Below are 22696 nucleotides of genomic sequence, written 5' to 3'. Positions count from 1 at the left end.
TGTACAGTAAAATGACACCTCCCACCTCCCCATACCTAATCCTAGCTAGGTTAGACTCCAGGGCAGGCAGGGACTATGCTTACCAATCCTTTCTGGTCAGTTAGCGGTAGTTCACGGTTTCAGGGTTCCTTGAATTGTGTAGGTTCTGCTTGCCGTACCCCGAACGTTGGAGAAGACTTCTAGCTGCGTAATCTTCAGTTGGGTTGAGTCCACTGATGCGGTAAAGCACGTTTTGGATCTATGGGGTAAGTACCCAGTTTTCTTCGTTAGAAATAGGTTCAAAGGCTCTTTAGGTAATGTTTTCACCTGTTGGTAGTCAGGGCTTAGATTGTAGACTGGAAACTTTCGATTCTTCGGTTTCTTCCAGTTGGAGTTTATTTGTAGTTTGGTCGATCGCGGTGGTTTTTCATTGATACCACGTTGGCTGTGGTCAGTTGTTGCCGCGATGGTGATGTTCTTCCTTCAGGACTGCAGGACTTCGAGGCTGAAGAAGTTAGTTTACAACGGTCGCGTTGGTTTCTCTCCCTTCTTGATGACACAAGCATGGTCTTGGTTGTATGGCAAAGAATGTCATACCCTCTGTTAAAACAGGGCCAGTTATATGGTTTGAGTGGTTCTAATCTTCGCGCCAAATCAGTCCAGGATTCTTTGTTTGAATTTGTCGGGCTTGACTCCTCTTTGTTATATTTTCGTGTGCTCGTTAAAAGTTAATATGTTTTGGGTGGGTTGATGTTCGATCAACTGCTTCCTGGTGCAAATATTAGTTTGATAATCGCAATATTCTTTTGTGCTTTGTTTTTCGCAAACAGGCTGGATTGGGCCTCTTTGTGATGTATGTGCTGAAATGGTTTTCCAGATTCAGGTTGATGGTTGACTATCTCTGGGTTATTTGTTGTAATGTTAATGTCTCTTGTGGAGAAGGATTCTCGAATACCCATTTCTCCAGAAAAGTTATGTTAGTCCCAACATCCAGACAGCCTCAATAATCAAGTTGTCTCCTGTCAGTTCTTTCGGCCCGCCCACAGCCTTGAATGTGTCTTCAAAAAGTCCAAAATTCTAATAAAGTTCGTAGTTTCTTCCATCAGCACTTTAGGGTTCCAAACTTTCCGATCGATAGTCCCAAATTAAATTTCCTTTCGAATGAGCCCAAACACTGTGAGGGGGTTCTTCTGAATTTTGCATCCTTTCAAGGGGGAAGAGAGTGGGAGAAATGAGAGACAGGTGTCTAAATACTAAAATTAGGCCCCCGTGAGATGTGAACTCATGACCCCTGGTTTACTAGACCAGTGCTCTAACCCCTGAGCTAGGGAGCCACCTGCTCTGGGAAAAACAGGGGAAGGAGCAGGAAAGAGAGGGACAGGGCCAAGAGAGAGTGGAAGGAGGAAGAGAGAGTGGAAAGGGGAAAGAGCGGGACGGGAAGGGGAGAGAGTGGGGAAGGAGTGAGAGAGAGGGAAGGGAAGACAGCGAGAAAGAGAGGGAGGTGAGAAACGAGAGGGAGGAGATGGAGAGAGAGAGTGTGGAATGGGGAGAAAGAGGGGAAGGAAAGAGAGAGGGGAAGGGGAGAGAAAGGGGGAAGGGGAGAGAGAGTGGATGGAGTGAGAGAGGGAAGATGAGGCAGGGAGGAAGAGAGAGTTGAATGGGGAGAAAGGGAGTAGGAGGGGAGTAGGAGGGGAAAAAGTGAGAGAGATGGAGGGGGAGAGTGAGGGGGAGAACCTGAAAGGAAAAGGAAAGGAGGGGGACAGGAGGGAAGGAAAAGGTGGAAGTGAGTGAGGGAAGGGGAGAAGAGGGGAAGGAGAGTGAGAGAGGAGAAGGGGAGTGTGAGGGGGAAGGGGAGAGAGAGGAGAAAATGGGTAGAAAAGAGAGAGGGAACGGGTAAGAGAGAGGGGGAAGGGGAAAGAGAGGGAGGGGAATGGGAGAGAGGGAGGTGAAGGGGAGAGATAGCGAGAAAGGGGAGAGGGAGAAGGGAGGAAAGGGAGAGAGAGGGTGAAGGGGAGCGAGAGAGGGGGAAAGTGAGCGTGAAAAGAGAGTGAGGGAAGGGGAGAGATAGGGGAAGGAGAGAGACAGAGAGGAGGAAATGGGTAGAGGCGAAAGAGGGAACGGGTGAGTGAAAGGAAGGGGAAGGGGAGAGAGTGGGGAAGGGGAGAGAGTGGGGAAGGGGAAAGAGAGGGGGGAAACTTGAAAGGAAAGGGAAAAGAGGGAGGCTGGAGGGAAAAGGGGGAAGAGAGTGGGAGGAATGAGAGAGAGGGGGAAGGAGAGAGAGAGGGAAGAGAAGGAGAGTGGGGAAGGGGAGAGAGAAAGACGGAAGGGGAGAGAGAGTGGATGGAGCGAGAGAGGGAAGGTGAGACAGGGAGAAAGAGAGAGTTGTTGGGAGGGGAAAGAGAGCGAGGGGATGGTGAGAGTGAGGGGAAGGAGTGAGAGAGAGGGAAGGGGAGAGTGAGGGGAAGGAATGAGAGAGAGGGAAGGGGAGAGGGGGGGCAAACGAGTGAGAGAGAAGGAAGGGGAGAGTGAGGGGAAGGAGTGAGAGAGAGGGAAGGGGAGAGTGAGGGGAAGGAGTGAGAGAGAGACGGGGAAGAGGAGAGACAGAGGGAGCAACAACAATAATGTATATTTATATAGTGCCTTTAACGTAGTGAAATGTCCCAAGGTGCTCCACAGGAGGATTATGGGGTAAAAATTTGACACCGAGCCACAAAAGGAGATATGAGGGCAGGGCTTGGTCAAAGAGGTCGGTTATTAGGAGCGTCTTGAAGGAGGAAAGAGAGGTAGAGAGGTGGAGAGGTTTAGAGAGGGAGTTCCAGAGCTTGGGGCCCAGGCAACAGAAGGCCCGGCCACCGATGGTGGAGCGATTATAATCAGGGATGGTCAGGAGGGCAGAATTAGAGGCGTGCAGACATCTCGGGGGGTTGTGGGGCTGGAGGAGATTACAGAGATAGGGAGGGGTGTAGGGGCTGGAAGAGATTACAGAGATAGGGAGGGAAGTAGGGGCTGGAAGAGATTACAGAGATAGGGAGGGTTGTTGGGGCTGGAGGAGATTACAGAGATAGGGAGGGCCATGGGCCATGGAGAGATTTGTAAACAAGGATTGGAATTTTGAAATCGAGGTGATGATTAACCGGGAGCCAATGTAGGTCAGCGAGCACAGGGTGATGATGGGTGAGTGGGACTGGGTGCGAGTTAGGACACAGGACAGTGAGCACAGGGGGTGATGGGTGAGTGGGACTGGGTGCGAGTTAGGACACAGGACAGTGAGCACTGGGGGTGATGGGTGGGCGGGACTCGGTGCGAGTTAAGACACGGGGCAGTGAGCACAGGGGGTGATGGGTGAGCGGGACTCGGTGCGAGTTAGGACACGGAACAGCGAGCACACGGGGTGATGGGTGAGTGGGACTGCGTGCGAGTTAGGACACGGGGCAGTGAGCACAGGGGGTGATGGGTGAGTGGGACTGGATGCTAGTTAGGACACGGGGCAGTGAGCACAGAGGGTGATGGGTGAGCGGGACTGGGTGCGAGTTCGGACACGGGACAACGAGCACAGGGGGTGATGGGTGAGCGGGACTCGGTGCGAGTTAGGACACGGGGCAGCGAGCACAGGGGGTGATGGGTGAGTGGGACTGGGTGCGAGTTAGGACACGGGGCAGTGAGCACAGGGGGTGATGGGTGAGTGGGACTGGGTGCGAGTTAGGACACGGGTCAGTGAGCACAGGGGGTGATGGGTGAGCGGGACTGGGTGCGAGTTAGGACACGGGGGCAGTGAGCACAGGGGGTGATGGATGAGCGGGACTGGGTGTGAGTTAGGACACGGGGCAGCGAGCACAGGGGGTGATGGGTGAGCGGGACTCGGTGCGAGTTAGGACACGGGGGCAGCGAGCACAGTGGGTGATGAGTGAGCGGGACTGGGTGTGAGTTAGGACACGGGGGCAGTGAGCACAGGGGGTGATGGGTGAGCGGGACTGGGTGCGAGTTAGGACACGGGGGCAGCGAGCACAGTGGGTGATGAGTGAGCGGGACTGGATGTGAGTTAGGACACGGGGCAGTGAGCACAGGGGGTGATGGGTGAGCGGGACTGGGTGCGAGTTAGGACACGGGTCAGTGAGCACAGGGGGTGATGGGTGAGCGGGACTCGGTGCGAGTTAGGACACGGGGGCAGTGAGCACAGGGGGTGATGGGTGAGTGGGACTAGGTGCGAGTTAGGACACGGGGGCAGTGAGCACAGGGGGTGATGGGTGAGCGGGACTGGGTGCGAGTTAGGACACGGGGCAGCGAGCACAGGGGGTGATGGGTGAGTGGGACTCGGTGTGAGTTAGGACACGGGGCAGTGAGCACAGGGGGTGATGGGTGTGCGGGACTCGGTGCGAGTTAGGACACGGGGGCAGTGAGCACAGGGGGTGATGGGTGAGCGGGACTCGGTGCGAGTTAGGACATGGGGCAGCCGAGTTTTTGATCACCTCTAGTTTATGTCGGGTAGAATGTGGGAAGGAGTGAGAGAGAGAATCAGAGAATCATAAACATTTACAGCACGGGAGGAGGCCATTCGGCCCATCGTGTCCACACCGGCCGACCAAGAGCTACCCAGCCTAATCCCACTTTCCAGCTCTCGGTCCGTAGCCCTGTAGGTTACGACACTTCAAGTGTACATCCAAGTACTTTTCAAATGTGGTGAGGGTTTCTGCCTCTACCACCCTTTCAGGCCGTGAGTTCCAGACCCCCACCATCCTCTGGGTGAAGACATTTCCCCTCAAATCCCCTCTAAACCTCCCCCCAATTACTTTAAATCTGTGCCCCCTGGTTATTGACCTCTCTGCTAAGGGGAAATAGGTCCTTCCTATCCACTCTATCCAGGCCCCTCATAATTTTATACACCTCAATTAAATCTCCCCTCAGCCTGCTCTGTTCCCAGGAAAACAAACCCAGCCTATCCAATCTTTCCTCATGGCTAAAGTTTTCCAGTCCCGGCAACATCCTGGTAAATCTCCTCTGCACCCTCTCCAGTGCAATCACATCCTTCCTGTAATGTGGTGACCAGAACTGCACGCAGTACTCCAGCTGTGGCCTAACCAGTGTTGTGTACAGTTCGAGCGTAACCACAAGGCGGGGGTAAGGTGTGCATTTAATAAATTTGGTGAATTTACAGAGTGCCCTCCGAGGGTCAAACAGATGTGGCCGTGGGATTCATTATTTGTGGAAAATCCCAACTGGATCATCTTGTGTCCATTGCCACATCTTGAGCCTAAAACCAGCGAAGGCAGGAACTGGGAAATGTCAGGATATCGCAGGAAGGATGTGATTGCACTGGAGAGGGTGCAGAGGAGATTTACCAGGATGTTGGCGGGACTGGAGAATTTTAGCGACGAGGGAAGATTGGATCGGCTGGGGTTGTTTTCTTTGGAACAGAGGAGGCTGAGGGGAGACCTCCATTCCTTCACCCAGAGGGTGGTGGGGGTCTGGAACTCACGGCCTGAAAGGGTGGTAGAGGCAGAAACCCTCACCACATTTAAAAGGTACTTGGATGTGCACTTGAAGTGCCGTAAGCTACAGGGCTACGCACCGAGAGCTGGAAAGTGGGATCAGGCTGGGATCATATCATCATCATAGGCAGTCCCTCGGAATCGAGGAAGACTTGCTCCCACTCGAAACATGAGTCCTGAGGTGACCGAAATGGTCTCCTTCCGTGCTGTAAGTTTCTATGAGTCGATGATATATCGGTGTCTCTGAGACTGGATGTGGAAAAGGTGGGATACAGACTGGGGGTGGGAAGTGAAAGTGCTGTGGGCAGATTGTAAAGTGCGGAGTGAGTGGTTCCTGTTGATGGTGTCGGCCTGTCGCCTCTTGACGGTCAATTCAGTAACAGAAGCCAAAATTGAATAGGCCCCAGTGAGATTTGGTGCAAAGGTAAAGCGGAGGGACGCTGAGAAGTCCAGGAACCCACTATGTTCCAATAAGTTGTTTGCACTGTGGAACCCATGTGAGCGTTCTTTCGCGGCCAATGATGTACCATCATATGGGGTCGGGGATACGTTAAAACAAGCCAAAGTAGCGGGTGAACACCAACCGGTCGTATATGTATCTGACAAAGTACTTGTAGCAAGTGATGTGTTATCACATTACCGCCTGCTCACGGCGAACCGCCAGGCGGGAGTGTTGCAGCTTATCCGTCGCAAAGACGTAATGCTCATCCCATCAGATTGCGCCCCCCCCGCTGTGGGGCAAACCCTGCAACGTGTTACAAAGAAAGGCAGGGAGGCTACACACAGTCGGTGGTGTGGGAACCTCCGTACTACGTCCCAGGATCCACGGGGGACCACACGGCCTCAGGGCCGTATCGGCCCATCCTGGGCTCTCCAGGCCTTAGGGTCAGCGACAATAGTCCGCAGCGGGCAGCCCAGATCACCAAGCCGAGCACCACACGTGTCGCGGTAGACTCCCTACAGACCCCGGCTGTCCCGGGTTGCTACGCAGTCACCGGACAGAGTCGCTCAGGACCGAACCTTCCGTCTGCTATCAGCAGAGAATGCACCATGATCGTACGGCCCCCCTCCACGCCACATCAGAATAAGTGACGTGGACAATATTCAGGGCCCCCAGATGGGGCCGAGAGCACTGTGTGAGACAAAGAGGGGAATGGAGTGTGTGTGTGTGTGTGATGAAAATGGAGTGTTTGGTTGTGAAACCATGTACTGAGCAAACGCAGAAAGCGTTTGGACCAGACCAGACTGCAAACTATCGATAAGCAGGCCACCATTGTGAAAGGACCTGGCCACGTCTGTCCCATCACACCAGGCACTCGGCCGGGCAGCAACGTTCCGACCAACTCACCCAGGCCAGGAATTCAAATCAGGTGATCGACCCGGGGACACAGGGCGTCATATCGCCTCAACTTGCAAATAACTGGTACATAAGCCTTTGGAGGGGGCGGGGGGGGGGGAGTGATGTTATGTATGCACCTAAACCTCACCAATATGTCAGACTTGCCACTAGGGGGCACACCTGTGGGAGGCCTAAGGGTCACTTGTGCACCCTGGGACAAGCAGGTACATAAGGTGATCCACCATGCTGCTTCCCCACTCTGGGGTCTCAATAAAGAGACCAAGGTCACAATAGTTTCATAGAAACATAGAAACATAGAAACTCGGTGCAGGAGTAGGCCATTCGGCCCTTCTAGCCTGCACCGCCATTCAATGAGTTCATGGCTGAACATGCAACTTCAGTACCCCATTCCTGCTTTCTCACCATACCCCTTGATCCCCCTAGTAGTAAGGACTTCATCTAACTCCTTTTTGAATATATTTAGTGAATTGGCCTCAACAACTTTCTGTGGTAGAGAATTCCACAAGTTCACCACTCTCTGGGTGAAGAAATCCCTCCTCATCTCGGTCCTAAATGGCTTCCCCCTTATCCTTAGACTGTGTCCCCTGGTTCTGGACTTCCCCAACATTGGGAACATTCTTCCTGCATCTATAACCTGTCTAACCCCGTCAGAATTTTAAACGTTTCTATGAGGTCCCCTCTCATTCTTCTGAACTCCAGTGAATACAAGAGCAGTTTCAGGATCAGTCTCAAAGATGTTTAATATTTATAACTAAATCCCTTATTAATTGACGGTGAATTTAAATACTGATCTAATTTTGAGTAGGCCCCAGTGAGTCAGCTTACGATCCGGTCCCGTGGATTTATTCTGAACATAACAGTGATGGGGAGGGCAGAGAAAGATTTGGAAGGGGAAGAGAGAGTGTGAGGGAGACAAGGAGAGGAGAGGGGAGCCTGTTGTTCTAGGGTCGGTCTCAGAGCTGGTTAATATTTATAATTAAAGCCCTTGTAAATTGACAGTGAATTTAAATCTTGAGTGAGCCCCAGTGAGATTTGAACTCACAACCCCTGGTTTACAAGACCAGTGCTCTAACCCCTGACCCCTGACCTATGGAGCCACCTACTCTGGGAACGACAGGGGTAAGGAGCAGGAAAGAGAGGGGAAGGGAAAAGAGAGAATGGAAGGAGTGAGAGAGAGGGGAAGGGGATAGAGAGAGGGAAGGGGAGAGAGAGAGGGGAAGGGGAAAGTGAGAGGGAAGGGGAGAGAGAGGGAATGAGTGAGAGAGAGGTGGAAGGAGTGAGAAAGAGGGGGAAGGTGTGAGAGAGAGGGGAAGGGGAGAGAGGGGATGAGGAGAGAAGGAGGAGGTAGGGAGAGAGAAAGGAAGGGGAGAGAGAGGGAGAAGGGGAGAATCTGAAAAGAAAGGGAAGAGAGAGAGGAGGGAGGGGAGGAAAGAGAGGGGAGGGAGAGTGAAATGGCAGAGGTGAAGGGGGGAGAGGGGGAGAGGGAGGGGAGAGAGGGGGACGGAGTGAGAGAGGGGGAAGGAGTGAGAGGAGGGAAGGGAAGAAGGTGGGGCGAGGGAGGGTGAAGGGGGAAGAGGGGAATGAGTGAGAGACGGGGAAAGTGAGATAGCGGGAAAGTGAGAGAGGGGTAACAAGATTAAGAACAGGTCATGAAAGGGAAGGGAGAGAGAGACTGCAAGGGGAGAGAGAAATAAGGGGAAGGGGAGAGAGGGTGGAAGAGAGAGGGGAAGCGGGTGAGAGAGACGGGAAGGAGTGGGAAAGAGAGCGAGGGGAAGAGAGAGGGGAAGGAGTGAGAAGGAGTGGGGAAGGGGAGAGAGCAGAAGTGTAGTGAGAGAGAGGGGGGAAGGGAAAAGAGAGGGAGGGGAAGGGGAGAGAGAGGGCAACATAAGAAATAGGAGCAGGAGTCTGCCATACGGCCCCTCGAGTCTGCTCCGCCATTTAATACGATCATGGCTGAACCGATCATGGACTCAGCTCCACTTCCCTGCCCGCCCCCTTATCCCCTTATCGGTTAAGGAACTGTCTATCTCTGTCTTAAATTTATTCAATGTCCCGGCTTCCACAGCTCTCTGAGGCAGCGAATTCCACAGATTTACAACCCTCTGAGAGAAGAAATTTCTCCTCATCTCAGTTTTAAATGGGAGGCCCCTTACACTAAGATCATGCCCCCTAGTTCTAGTCTCCCCCATCAGTGGAAACATCCTCTCTGCATCCACCTTGTCAAGCCCCCTCATAATCTGAAACGTTTCGATAAGATCACCTCTCATTCTTCTGAATTCCAACGAATATCGGGCCTTTCACGGAGTAAAACATCCCAAGGCAACTCAGTCACACTCTGCCTCAATCTCTCACTCGCCATCTCTCGAGGGGGAAGATGGAGGAGGAAGGAGTGAGAGAATGTAATTAGAGAGGGAAGTGGAGAGAGCGGAAAGGGAGAGAGAAGATAGAGGAGGAAGGAGTGAGAGAATGTCATTAGAGAGGGGGAAGATGGAGGAGGAAGGAGAGAGAGAATGTAATTAGAGAGGGAAGTGGAGAGAGCGGAAAGCCAGAAATAAGATGTAGAACGGGTCATGATGGGGAAGACAGAGAGAGATTTGGAAGGGGAGAGAGTAGCCTATTATTCCAGGGTCAGTCTCAGAGCTGTTAATATTTATAATTAGAACACTTGATAATTGACAGCGAATTTAAATACTGAACTAATTTCAAGTAGGCCCCAGTGAGATTTGAACTAACGACCGCTGGTTTACTAGACCAGTGTTCGAACCCCTGAGCTATGGAGACAGGGGAAGGAGCAGGAAAGAGAGGGGAAGGGAAAAGAGAGAGTGGAAGGAGTGAGAGAGAGGGGGAAGGGGAGACAGAGGAGGAAGGGGAGAGAGAGAGGGGGAAGGAGTGAGAGAGAGGGGGAAGGGGAGAGAGAGAGGGAGGGGAGAGAGATAGGGAGGGAGGGAAGGGGAGAGAGAGGGAGCAGAAGGGGAGAGAGAGAGTGTGGAAGGGAGGGAGAGAGGGGAGAGGGGAAAGAGGGGGAGGGGAAGAGAGGGGAGGAGCGAGAGAGGGATGGGGACAGAGAGGGAATGGAGACAGGGAGGAAGAGAGCGGGAAGGGGAGAGAGAGGGGGGAAGGGAGCGGTGTGGCAGGGGAAAGAGGGGGGAAAGGGAAAAAGAGGGGGAAGGAGTGAGAGAGAGAGTGGAAGGGTAGAGAGAGGGGGAAGCGGAGAGAGAGAGTGAAAGGAGTGAGAGAGAGGTAGAAGGAATGAGAGGGAGGGGGAAGGGGAGACATGGAGGAAGAGAGAGAAGGGAAGGGGAGAGAGAGAAGGGGAGAGGAGAGATGGGAACAGGAAAGAGAGGGAGAAGGGGAGAATGTGAAAAGAAAGGGAAACGAGAGAGACGGAGGAGATCGGGGAGGAGAGAGAGGGGAGGGGAGAGGGAAAGGGAGAGTGAAAAGGCAGAGGGGGAAGGGGAGAGAGGGTGGTCGGGGAATGAGTGGGAGGGGAGAGAGAGGGAAGGAGTGGGGGGTGAATGAAAGTGAGAGAGAAGGGGAGAGAGGGGAAGTGGAGAGCGAGAGAGAGGCAGGAAGGTGAATGTGGGAGGGGAATGGGAGAGCGAGAGTGGAGGAGTGGGAAAGAGACGTGAAGGGGAAAGAGAGCGGGGAATGGAGAGAGAGATACAGGGGCGAGGGGATAGAGAGGGGGGACGGAGAGAGAGAGAGTGAAAGGATGGGGGGAGAGAGGGGAAGGGGAGAGACAGGGGGAAGGAGAGAGGGTGAGCGGGGGAGAGTGGAGTGTGTGAAAGACGGGGAAAGTTTTTCAGCAGGAAAAAGATGCAGAATGGGAAGGGAGAGAGAGATTACTGGAGACAAGAGGAGACGATTGCTGCAGGGTCGGTCTCGGAGCTGTTTAATATTTATGTTTAAAACACTTATTAATTGACATTCAATTTAAATATTGAACTGATTTTGAGTAGGCCCCAGTGAGATTTGAATTCAGAACCCCTGGTTTACAAGACCAGTGCTCTAACCCCTGAGCTATGGAGCCAACTGCTTTGGGAAAAACAGAGGAAGGAGCAGAAAAGAGAGGGGAAAGGAAAAGAGCGAGTGGAAGGAGTGAGATAGAGGGGGAAGGGGAGAGAGTGGAAGGAGTGAGAGAGAGGTGGAGGGGAGAAAGAGGGGAGTCAGGTGAAAGAGAAAGGAAGGGGAGAGAGAGGGAGAAGGGGAGAATCTGAAAAGAAAGGGAAAAGAAAGGGAAAAGAGAGAGGAGAGTGAAAGGGCAGAGGGGAAGGGGAGAGAGTGGGGAGAGACTGGGTCGGGGAAAGAGCGGGCGGGGAAAGAGAGAGAGGGAGCGGAGAGAGAGAGAGGGAAGATGGAGGAGAAAGGAGAGAGAGGAAGGAGTGGGGAGAGAATGAAAGGAGAGAGGGGGAAGAGAGAGAGGGGGAAGGAGAGTGGGTGAGGTGAGGGAGGGGGAAGGGGGGAGAAGGGAATGAATGACAGATGTGGAAAGTGAGATAGCGGGAAAGGCAGAGGGGGTAAAATGATGTAGAACGGGACATGATTGAGAAGGGAGAGAGAGATTTGGAAGGGGATTGAGAGTGTCAGAGAGACGAGAAGAGGAGAGGGGGAAGGGTGTGAGGGGAGTCTGTTGTTTAGAATTCAGCAGAGGAGGACTAAGGGTTTAATTAGGAGGGGGTAAGTAAAGTATGAGAGTAAGCTTGCAGGGAACATAAAAACTGACTGCAAAAGCTTCTATAGATATGTGAAGAGAAAACAATTAGTGAAGACAAATGTAGGTCCCTTGCAGTCAGAATCAGGTGAATTTGTAATGGGGAACAAAGAAATGGCAGACCAATTGAACAAATACTTTGGTTCTGTCTTACATAGGAATATAGAAACACAGAAAATAGGTGCAGGAGCAGGCCATTCAGCCCTTCAAGCCTGCACCACCATTCAATATGATCATGACTGATCATTCCCTCAGTACCCCATTCCTGCTTTCTCTCCATACCCCTTGATCCCTTCAGCCGTAAGGGCCATATCTAACTCCCTCTTGAATATATCCAATGAACTGGAATCAACAACTCTCTGCGGTAGAGAATTCCACAGGTTAACAACTCTCTGAGTGAAGAAGTTTCTCCTCATCTCGGTCCTAAATGGCTTACCCCTTATCCTTAGACTACGTCCCCTGGTTCTGGACTTCCCCAACATCGGGAACATTCTTCCTGCATCTAACCTGTCCAGACCTGTTAGAATTTTATATGTTTCTATGAGATCCCCTCTCATCCTTCTAAACTCCACTGAATAAAGGCCCAGTCGATCCAGTCTCTCCTCATATGACAGTCCGGCCATCCCGGGAATCAGTCTGGTGAACCTTCGCTGCACTCCCTCAATAGCAAGAACGTCCTTCCTCAGGCTAGGAGACCAAAACTGAACACAATATTCCAGGTGAGGCCTCACCAAGGCCCTGTACAACTGCAGTAAGACCTCCCTGCTCCTATACTCAAATCCTCTCGCTATGAAGGCCAACATACCATTTGCCTTCTTCACCACCTGCTGTACCTGAATGCCAACCTTCAATGACTGATGTATCATGACACCCAGGTCTCGTTGCACCTCCCCTTTTCCTAATCTGCCGCCATTCAGATAATATTCGCCTTCATGTTTTTGCCACCAAAGTGGATAACCTCACATTTATTCACATTATACTGCATCTGGCATGCATTTGTCCACTCACCTAACCTGTCCAAGTCACCCTGCAGCCTCTTAGTGTCCTCCTCACAGCTCACACCGCCACCCAGTTTAGTGTCATCTGCAAACTTGGAGATATTACACTCAATTCCCTCATCCAAATCATTAATGTATATTGTAAATAGCTGGGGTCCCAACACTGAGCCCTGTGGCACTCCACTAGTCACTGCCTGCCACTCTGAAAACGACCCGTTTATCCCGATTCTTTGCTTCCTGTCTGCCAACCAGTTCTCTATCCACGTCAGTACATTACCCCCAATACCATGTGCTTTAATTTTGCACACTAATCTCTTGTGTGGAACCTTGTCAAAAGCCTTTTGAAAGTCCAAATACACCACATCCACTGGTTCTCCCTTGTCCACTCTACTAGTTACATCCTCAAAAAATTCCAGAAGATTTGTCTAGCATGATTTCCCTTTCATAAATCCATGCTGACTTGGACCGATCCTGTCACTGCTTTCCAAATGTGCTGCTTTTTCATGTTTAATAATTGATTCCATCATTTTCCCCACTACCGATGTCAGGCTAACCGCTCTATAATTACCCGCTTTCTCTCTCCCTCCTTTTTTAAACAGCGGCATAACATTAGTTACCCTCCAGTCCATAGGAACTGATCCAGAGTCAATAGACTGTTGGAAAATGATCACCAATGCATCCACTATTTTGAGGGCCACTTCCTTTAGTACTCTGGGATGCAGGCTATCAGGCCCCGGGGATTTATCAGCCTTCAATCCCATCAATTTGCCGAACACAAGTTCCCACCTAATAAGAATATCCTTCAGTTCCCCCTTCTCACTAGACCCTCGGTCCCCGAGTACTTCCGGAAACTTATTTGTGTCTTCCTTCGTGAAGACAGAACCAAAGTATTTGTTTAACTGGTCCGCCATTTCTTTGTTGCCCATTATAAATTCACCTGAATCTGACTGCAAGGGATCTATGTTTGTCGTCACTAATCTTTTTAGAAGCTTTTGCAGTCAGTTCATTTGTTGCCTGCAAGCTTCCTCTCATACTCTATTTTCCCCCCTCCTGGTTAAACTCTTTGTCCTCCTCTGCTGTATTACAAAATTCTCCCAGTCCTCAGGTTTGCTGCTTTTTCTGGCCAATTTATATGCCTCTTCCTTGGATTTAACACTATCCTTCCCTTGTTAGCCACGGTTGGAGCCACGTTCCCCGTTTTATTTTTACTCCAGACAGGGATGTACAATTGTTGGAGTTCATCCATGTGATCTTTAAATGTTTACCATTGTCAATCCAACATCAACCCTTTAAGGATCACTGACCACTTTATTCACATCTCACACCATCAAAGTGCCCTTTCTTGAAATTCAAAGCCCTCATCTCTGAATTAACTCTGTCACTCTCCATCTTAATAAAGTATTTGACCCATATTTACAATTAAAGCCCTTGCGAACTTAAATACTGAGCTAATTTTGAGTCGGTCCCAGTGAGATTTGAACCCACGACCCCTGGTTTACTAAACTAGTGCTCTACCCCCTGAGCTATGGAGCCACCTGCTGTGTGAAAAGACAAGGGGAAGGAGCAGGAAAGGGAGGGGAAGGGAAAAGAGAGAATGGAAGGAGTGAGGGAGAGGGGGAAGGGGAGAGTAAGAGATGGAAGGGGAGAGGGGGGAAGAGGGGAGAGATGGGAAGGCAAGAAAGGGAGGAGGCAAGGGAGAGAGAAAGGAAGGGGAGAGAGAGGGAGAACGGGAGATTCTGAAAAGAAAGGGAAAAGAGAGCGAGAGAGGAAGGAGGGGAGGGAGGGAAGTGGAGAGTGAAAAGGCGAGGGGAAGGGGAGAGAGGGTGGAGAGACTGGGTCTGCGAAAGAGACAGAATGAGAGAGTGGATAGCTGAGAGAGAGGGTGAGGCGACGGAGGGGGGAGAGGGGAATGAGTGAGAGCTGGGAAAGCGAGATCGTGGGAAAAAGATGTAGAACAGGTCATGATGGGGAAGAGAGAGACAGGAGTCTGTTGCTCCAGGGTTGGTCTCAGAACTGTTTAATATTTATAATTAAACCCCTTGTTAATTGACAGTGAATTTAAATACTGAGCTAATTTTGAGTAGGCCCCAGTGAGATTTGAACCCACGACCCCTGGTTTATTAGACCAGTGCTCTAACCCCTGAGCTATGGAACCACTTGCCCTGGGCTGTGGGTCATTCCCCAGTTAGTGCTGTGTGTTTGAAGAATGAGGAGGGGTCAGTGAAACGCTCAGATTGTGTCTCATCCCCCAGACTCCCTCTCTCCTTTCCCTTCTGATTTTCCCCTTCCCACTCTCTAACCCCTTCCGGCTCGAGAGACAGTGAGCGACAGAGAAAAAGTGATAGAGAGACAGAGAGAGAGAATGAGTGAGATTGTGAGAGAGACAGAGAGAGAGTGAGAGATAGAGAGACAGAGAGACAGAGAGAGAGAGACTGAGAATGATACACAGAGAGAGACAGAGAGACAGAGAGAGAGAGACTGAGAATGATACACAGAGAGAGACTGAGAGACAGGGAGACAGAGAGATTGGGACAGAGTGTGACTGAGTTGCCTTGGGATGTTTTACTACGTGAAAGACCCGATATATCGATGTTGAGAAGTGAATATTGAAGAGACGGAGGCAGGAGTCTGGGGGATGAGACACAATCTGAGCGTTTCACTGACCCCAACTCATTCTTCAAACACACAGCACTAACTGGGGAATGACCCACAACCCAGGGCAGGTGGTTCCATAGCTCAGGGGTTAGAGCACTGGTCCAGTAAACCAGGGGTCGTGGGTTCAAATCTCACTGAGACCTACTCAAAATTAGTTCAGTATTTAAATTCACTGTCAATTAACAAGGGATGTAATTATAAATATTAAACAGTTCCCAGACTGACCCTGGAACGACAAGCACTGTCTTGTCCACATTAAAAGATTACCACATTTAGATTGTACTTGAAGTGCTGTAACCTGCAGATATACAGACTGAAAGCTTGAAAGTGGGATTAGGCTTGGTTGGTGGGTGTGGATACAGTGGGCCAAAATGGGTTTCTGCCTTATTCCCTTCTCACTCAATCTCTTGACCTGACTCTCTGTCTGTCTCTAACATCATCATCATCGGCAGTCCCTGGGAATGGAGGAGAACTTGCTGCCACTTGAAAACTGAGTCCCCATTTATCCATCCTCAAAGAATTCCAATAAATTAGTCAAACATGACTTCCTCTTCATCAATTCTGCCTGACCGAATCATGCTTTTCCCAATGGCCTGCTCCTAAAGGAGTGAGAGAGAGGGGGAAGGAGTGAGAGAGAGGGGGAGAATCTGTCAGAAAGAAAATGCTACCATTACCAAAACTAAATCTGTGGGCTGTGACATCTCCACCCCGGTGGTGGGCAATGGCAGCCTACTGAGAGCATCGGCACAGTTTTCTGTGCCTGGCCTGTGGCGGATGGTGTAGTTGTATGTGGACAACGTGAGCGCCCATCTCTGGATGCGGGCCGATGCAGTCGTATTTATCCCCTAATTTTCAGAAAGGAGGGATATAAGCGGCTTGTGGTCGATTTCCAATTCGAATTTGAGCCCGAACAGATATTGATGCATTTTCTTTACCCCGTAAACACAAGCTAACGCTTCTCTCTCGATCATACTGCAGGTCCTCTCGGCCTTAGACAGACTTCTGGTTGCATAAGCAGCCGGTTGCAATTTCCCAAATTGATTAGCTTGTTACAATACACACCCGACCCCGTACGATGACGCATCACATGCTCGTACCAAACGTTTACATGGATCGTACAACACAAGCAATTTGTTTGAACATGACAGCTTCCTAGCTTTCTCAAAGGCATTTTCTTGGCTTTTACCCCAGACCCATTCATCTCCCTTACGCAGTGGAGGGTGCAGGGGTTCTAACAATGTGCCAAGACCCGGTAAGAAGTTACCAACATAGTTCAGGAGTCCTAGAAACGACCACAGCTCCGTCACGTTCCGTGGTCTCGGTGCCTTCTCGATTGCCCCCGTCTTCGAATCGGTGGGCCTGATGCCGTCCGCCGCGATTCTTCTCCCCGGGAACTCCACTTCAGGCGTCGGGAAAACGCACTGCGAGCATTTCAGCCTGAGCCCCACACGATTAAGCCGACTAAGGACCTCCTCCACGTTCTGCAAATGCTCGACGGTGTCCCGACCTGTAACCAAGATGTCGTCCTGGAAGACCACGGTGCACGGGACCCACTTCAGCAAGCTTTCCGTGTTCCTCTGGAATATCGCCGTGGCTGATCGAATCCCAAACGGGCATCTGTCGTAAACGAAAAGACCTTTGTGCGTGTTGAGGCAGGTGAGGCCTTTCGAAGATTCCACCAGCTCCTGCGTCATGTAGGCCGAGGTCAAGTCCGGCTTCGTGAATGTTTTCACCCCCGGCCAGCGTGACAAATAGGTCATCAGCCTTTGGTAGCGGGTATTGATCCTGCAGGGAGAAACGATTGATAGTTACTTTGTAATCACCACAGATTCTGACGGTGCCGTCTCCCTTGAGGATTGGAACGATCGGTCTAGCCCACTCATTGAATTCGATCGGCGAAATGATGTCCTCTCGTTGCAGCCTGTCCAGCTCAATGTCCACCCTCTCTCTCATCATGTAAGGTACCGCTCTCACCTTGTGATGGATGGGTCGCGCCCCCGGAATTAAATGGATCTGCACTTTTGCTCCTTGGAACTTCCCGACGCCTGGTTCGAACAGCGAGGGGAACTTGCTTAGGACCTGGGCACATGAGGTGTCGTCGACGGATGTATCTTTCCCAGCCAGCTCCTGCCGAACAGCGTGGGGCCATCGCCCGGTACCACCCACAGTGGTAAATCATGCACCGCTCCATCGTAGGAGATCTTTCCGGTAGCACTGCCGATTACGGGAATCAGTTCCTTTGTGTACGTTCTAAGTTTGGTACAAATCGGAGTCAGGACTGGCCTTGAAGCCTTGTTGCACCACAACTTATCGAAAGTCTTTTTGCTCATTATGGACTGGCTCGCGCCCGTGTCCAGCTCCATGGACACCGGGAGCCCATTTAATTCAACCTTCAGCATTATCGGGGGACACTTTGTGGAGGGCAGAGAAAGATTTGGAGCCTCTGCCTCCTCGGTCTGAGGCGCTGGTTCGTCATGATCCGCAGTGGATCTGTCCTCCTCTGCAACAAGGTGGTTTGCAGGATTAGCAGGGTTTGCAGCTCGCCTGCACATACGTTGGAGGTGTCCCATTGTTCCACAGCCTTTGCAAACGTATCCTTTGAAGTGGCATGAATGGAATCGATGATCACCCCCACAGCGCCAACAAGGTGTTAATGGCCTTGTATTCACCACCCTTGATGGCGGACTCTGAGTCATCTGCAGATGTGCAGCTACAGGCGTGTAAGTCCTGCCATGTACATTTCGATTCGAAAACAACGTTACTTTGTTCACAGTACTTGTAGCAGCACTAGTGTGCTGCGAAATTTGTTTGATATTGTCACTGGTGGCGATAAACGCCTGGGCTATCGCTATGGCTTTACTCAAGGTTGGGGTCTCTACAGTCAAAAGTTCGCGAAGTATTACTTCATGGCCAATGCCAAGTACAATGAAGTCCCTGAGCATATGGTCCAAGTGTCCTTCAATTTCGCAATGTCCTGCAAAGGCGCCTTAGCTCGGTGACATAACTTGCCACTTCCTGGCCTTCAGACCTCTTGTACGTGTAGAACCGATACCTCGCCATCAGAACACTTTCCTTCGGGTTCCGATGCTCCCGGACCAGTGTGCACAACTCATCGTACAACTTGTCTGTGGGTTTCGTTGGAGCGAGCAGGATTGTCATGAGGCCATATGTTGATGGCCCACAAACGGTGAGGAGGATCGCCCTTGGTTTGGCAGTGTTCGTTTCTTCTTCCAGCTCGTTGGCCACAAAGTATTGCTCAAGTCGTTCCACGAAGGTTTCCCAATCATCTCCCTCCGAAAATTTCTCCAGGATGCTCACAGTTCTCCGCATTGTTGCATTGGGGTTCGTCATCTGTACCTCGTCGCCTGTTGTTATGTCTTGAAAAAAGTGTCAGGCTAGATGCTGCAAGCTCAAAGTAAGTGTGACCGTAGATCTCAGAGTGCCTCTCCAGCCTGTGTGGCCTCCTTATATACAGGTGCTCCCAAGGGATTGTGGGCTCCCTTTGGACTCCGGGGGATAAGCCCTCTGGTGGTTAGACATGGTAATTACAGGTTTACATACATAACAGAAGGAGTGAGAGAGAGGAGGAAGGGGAGAGAGTGGGGAAGGAGAGAGAGTGGGGAAGGAGTGAGAGAGAGGGGGAAGGGGAAAGAGTGGGGAAGGAGTGAGAGAGGGAGGAAGAGAGAGGGAAATGGGAGAGAGAGGGGAGGGGAAAGAGAGAGAGGAGAAGGGGAGAGAGTGGGGAAGGGGAGAGAGAAGGAGGAAGAGAGAGGGAAAGGGGAGAGAGAGGGGAGGGGAAAGAGAGGGAGGAGAAGGGGAGAGAGTGGGGAAGGGGAGAGAGAGGGAGGAAGAGAGAGGGAAAGGGGAAATAGAGGGAGGGAAAGGGGAGATAAAGGGAGCGGATGGGGAGAGAGAGAGAGTGGAAGGGGGAGCGAGTGGGGAAGGTGTGAGTGAGGGAAGGGGAGAGAGGGGGAAGGAGAGAGGGTGAGGTGAGGGAAGGGGAAGGAGGGAGAGGGGAATGAGTGAGAGACGGGGAAAACGAGATAGCGGGAAAGGGAGAGAGGGGTAAAAAGATGTAGAACGGGTCGTGATGGGGAAGGGAGAGAGGAATTTGGAAGGGGAGAGAGTGTGTAAGAGAGACGAGAAGAGGAGAGAGGAAAGGGAGAGAGAAAAGTGAAGGAGTGAGAGAGAGGGGGGAAGGAGCGAGAGAGAGGGTAACGAGTGTGTAAGAGCGGGAAGGGGAGAGAGAGAGGGAGGAGAAAGGGGAGAAGGCAGAGGGTGAGAGAGGGGAATGAGTGAGAGATGGGGAAAACAAGATAAAAATGTAGAACAGGTTGTGTAGATGGGGAGGACAGAGAAAGATTTGGAGCCTCTGCCTCCTCGGTCTGAGGCCCTGGTTCATCGTGTTCCACCGTGGATCTGTCCTCCTCTGCAACATGATGGTTTGCAGGATTAGCAGGGTTTGCAGCTCGCCTGCACATACGTTGGAGGTGTCCCATTGTTACACAGCCCTTGCAAACGTATCCTTTGAAGCGGCATGAATGGAATCGATGATCACCAAGACCACCACAACCTCTGTCGTCGAGCTACAGTACGCGGACGACACCTGAGTCTGCGCACATTCAGAGGCTGAACTCCAGGATATAGTCAACATATTTACTGAGGCTTACGAGAGCTCGGGCCTTACACTAAACATCCGTGAGACAAAGGTCCTCCACCAACCTGTCCTCGCCGCACAGCACTGCCCCCCAGTCAGCAAGGTCCACGCGTGGCCCTGGACAACGTGGACCATTTCCCAAACCTCGGGAGCCTCCTATCAACAAGGGCAGGCATTGACCACCAGATCCAACACCGCCTCCAGTGCGCCAGTGCAGCCTTCGGCCGCCTGAGGAAAAGAGTGTTTGAAGACCAGGCCCTCAAACCTACCACCCAGCTCATGGTCTACAGGGCTGTAGTGATACCCGCCCTCCTGTATGGCTCAGAGACATGGACCATGTACAGCAGACAGCTCAAGTCGCTGGAGAAATACCACCAACGATGTCTCCGCAAGATCCTACAAATGCTGGTAAATATTTTCTGCACCCTCTCTAACAGGCTCGAGGGGCCGAATGGCAGAGACAGAGAGAGACAAAAAGAGAGAGAGAGAGACGTAAAGGGCAGAGAGAGAGACAGAGCGACTGGCAATGAGAGGGGGGAAAATAGAAAGTGAGAATGAAGGGAAAGGCAGAAGCGGAGAGATAGAGCGAAGAATAAAAGAGTGAGAAAGATTGGTGAAGGGGGCAAATAGGAGTCTGTTGTTTCTGGTTTGATTACAGAGCTGTTTAATATTTATTATTAAGACTCTTGTTAATTGACAGTGAGTTTAAATACTGAGCTAATTTTGAGTAGGCCCCACTGAGATTTAAACTCACAACCCCTGGTTTACCAAACCAGGGCTTTATCCCCTGAGCTTTGGAGCTACCTGTTTTGGCATGTGGGTCAATCCCCAGTTAGTGCTGTGTATCAATCTCTGTTTTGTTCTATCTGTCTGTCTGTCTGTCTATCTGTCTGTCTATCTATCTGTCTGTCTGTCTGTCTGTCTGTCTATCTATCTATCTATCTATCTATCTGTCTGTCTGTCTGTCTATCGATCTATCGATCTGTCTCTCAGGGGTCAAACACATCGCTGAGGGATGCATTATGGGTAAAAACCCCAACTGGTTCATTTTACCCTTCATCACATCCTGGGAATAAAGCAGGAAGTGTGAAATATCGGGTTATATACGGGTGGCTCTGAGACTGGGTGATTCATCCCTGAACAATCATAACAACACAAGAAATAGGAGCAGGAGTGAGAGAGAGAGCCAGAGACAGAGAGACAGAGAGAATGAGGCAGAGTGTGACTGAGTTGCCTTGGGATGTTTTACTACGTGAAAGACCCGATATATCGATGTTGAGAGGTGAATATTGAAGAGACGGAGGTAGGAGTCTGGGGGATGAGACATAATCTGAGCGTTTCACTGACCCCTCCTCATTCTTCAAACACACAGCACTAACTGGGGAATGACCCATAGCTCAGGGGTTAGAGCACTGGTCTAATAAACCAGGGGTCGTGGGTTCAAATCTCACTAAGGCCCACTCAAAATTGGATCATAATTTAAATTCATTGTCAATTAACAGGAGTTTTAATTATAAATATTAAACAGCTCTCAGACTGACCCTGGAACTTTTTTGTCCACGTTAAAAGATGACCACATTTAAAAAGAACTTGAAGTGCTGTAACCCACAGACCTCGAGCTGGAAAGTGGGATGAGGCTGGGTTGCTCTTGGCCGGTCAGCGTGGATACGATGGGCCGAATGGGATTCTGCCTCTCCCTTACTCTTTTTCCTTCTCACTCAATCTCTCAACCTGACTTTGTCTTTCTCTCTCACTCTTTGTCTCTAACATCATCAGCATAGGTGTGATATATTCACAGGGCACAGCACACACAGCTTCCTAACATGGCGCGCAGCTCTCTCGGAAGTCTCCGGAAACCCGCCGAATTCTGTTTATTATTAACTCTGCACTTGCAGTACACAATACGTCCACATCCTCAATGTGGAGCTACAAACATTACAAGCTGACAGACATTGCAAGAGGCAGTCCCTCGGAATCGAGGAAGACTTGCTTCCACTCTGAAAATGAGTTCCCCTTTATCCACCCTGTTGGTTACATCCTCAAAGAATTCCAGCAAATTAGTCAAACATGACTTCCCCTTCATAAATCCATGCTGACTCTGCCTGACCCAATTATGCTTTTCTCAATGGCCTGCTCCTGAAGGAGTGAGAGGAGAGTGGGGGATGGGGAGAGTGGGGGGAGGGGGAAGGGGAGAGAGAGAGGGAGAAGGGGAAAGAGGGGGAAGGGGAGAGAGGGGGAAGGGGAGAGAGGGGGAAGGGGAGAGAGGGGGAAGGGGAGAGAGGGGGAAGGGGGGAGAAGTGCAGATCCATTTGCAGACACCCGAGGCACAGGCCGCTCATCGCGGCCACCAGGAGGCGAAGATCAACCGAGCAGCGGTTACAGACGGAGGGTACCCAGCACCCGAAGCCGACGACCTCTTGGCGGCGACGGAAGAGGCTCCAGGTCGACCAAGCGGAGCGGGGCTCCGGCCGAAACCATCCGAATGTGTCTTCCCGACGCCAGAGGCGGGAATCCCTGGGGAGGAAGATGGCGGCAGTCGAGAGAAGCGTCCAGACCACGGGTCGAGAGAAACGTCCAGACCACGGGATGTGGCCGCTACGGAACAGAGGCATGTGTTGGCCAGCGAGGAAGGCCACTGGGTTTGGGGCAAAGGTAAAGGGGGGGGGCCGCTGAGAAGGCCAGGAACCCACTATGTTCCAATAAGTTGTTTGCACTGTGGAACCCATGTGAGCGTTCTTTCGCGGCCAATGGTGTACTATCATATGGGGTCGGGGGTACGTTAAAACAAGCCAAAGTAGCGGGCAAACAACAACCGGTCGTATATGTATCTGACAAAGTACTTGTAGGAAG

The 22696-nt window shown here is 51.2% G+C and overlaps 4 non-coding genes across 4 annotated transcripts; 1 reads left to right on the top strand and 3 right to left on the bottom strand.

Annotated features, from left to right (window-relative positions):
• Positions 1–1240: 1240 nt before the first annotated feature.
• trnat-agu (transfer RNA threonine (anticodon AGU)) lies at positions 1241–1313 on the bottom strand. The gene has a single exon. It is a non-coding gene; the product is annotated as a tRNA-Thr (tRNA).
• A 9469-nt stretch (positions 1314–10782) lies between these two features.
• Positions 10783–10855, bottom strand: trnat-ugu (transfer RNA threonine (anticodon UGU)). Its single transcript has one exon. It is a non-coding gene; the product is annotated as a tRNA-Thr (tRNA).
• A 3761-nt stretch (positions 10856–14616) lies between these two features.
• trnai-aau (transfer RNA isoleucine (anticodon AAU)) lies at positions 14617–14689 on the bottom strand. The gene has a single exon. It is a non-coding gene; the product is annotated as a tRNA-Ile (tRNA).
• Positions 14690–15259: 570 nt separating this feature from the next.
• On the top strand, positions 15260–15332 carry trnat-agu (transfer RNA threonine (anticodon AGU)). The gene has a single exon. It is a non-coding gene; the product is annotated as a tRNA-Thr (tRNA).
• The last annotated feature ends 7364 nt before the right edge of the window (positions 15333–22696 follow it).

The sequence above is a fragment of the Pristiophorus japonicus genome, unplaced genomic scaffold (genome assembly GCF_044704955.1).
Source record: "Pristiophorus japonicus isolate sPriJap1 unplaced genomic scaffold, sPriJap1.hap1 HAP1_SCAFFOLD_523, whole genome shotgun sequence".
Taxonomy (NCBI): Eukaryota; Metazoa; Chordata; class Chondrichthyes; family Pristiophoridae; genus Pristiophorus; species Pristiophorus japonicus.
Note: the sequence above shows the minus strand (reverse complement) of the source record. Positions and strands in the feature narration are given on the sequence as shown.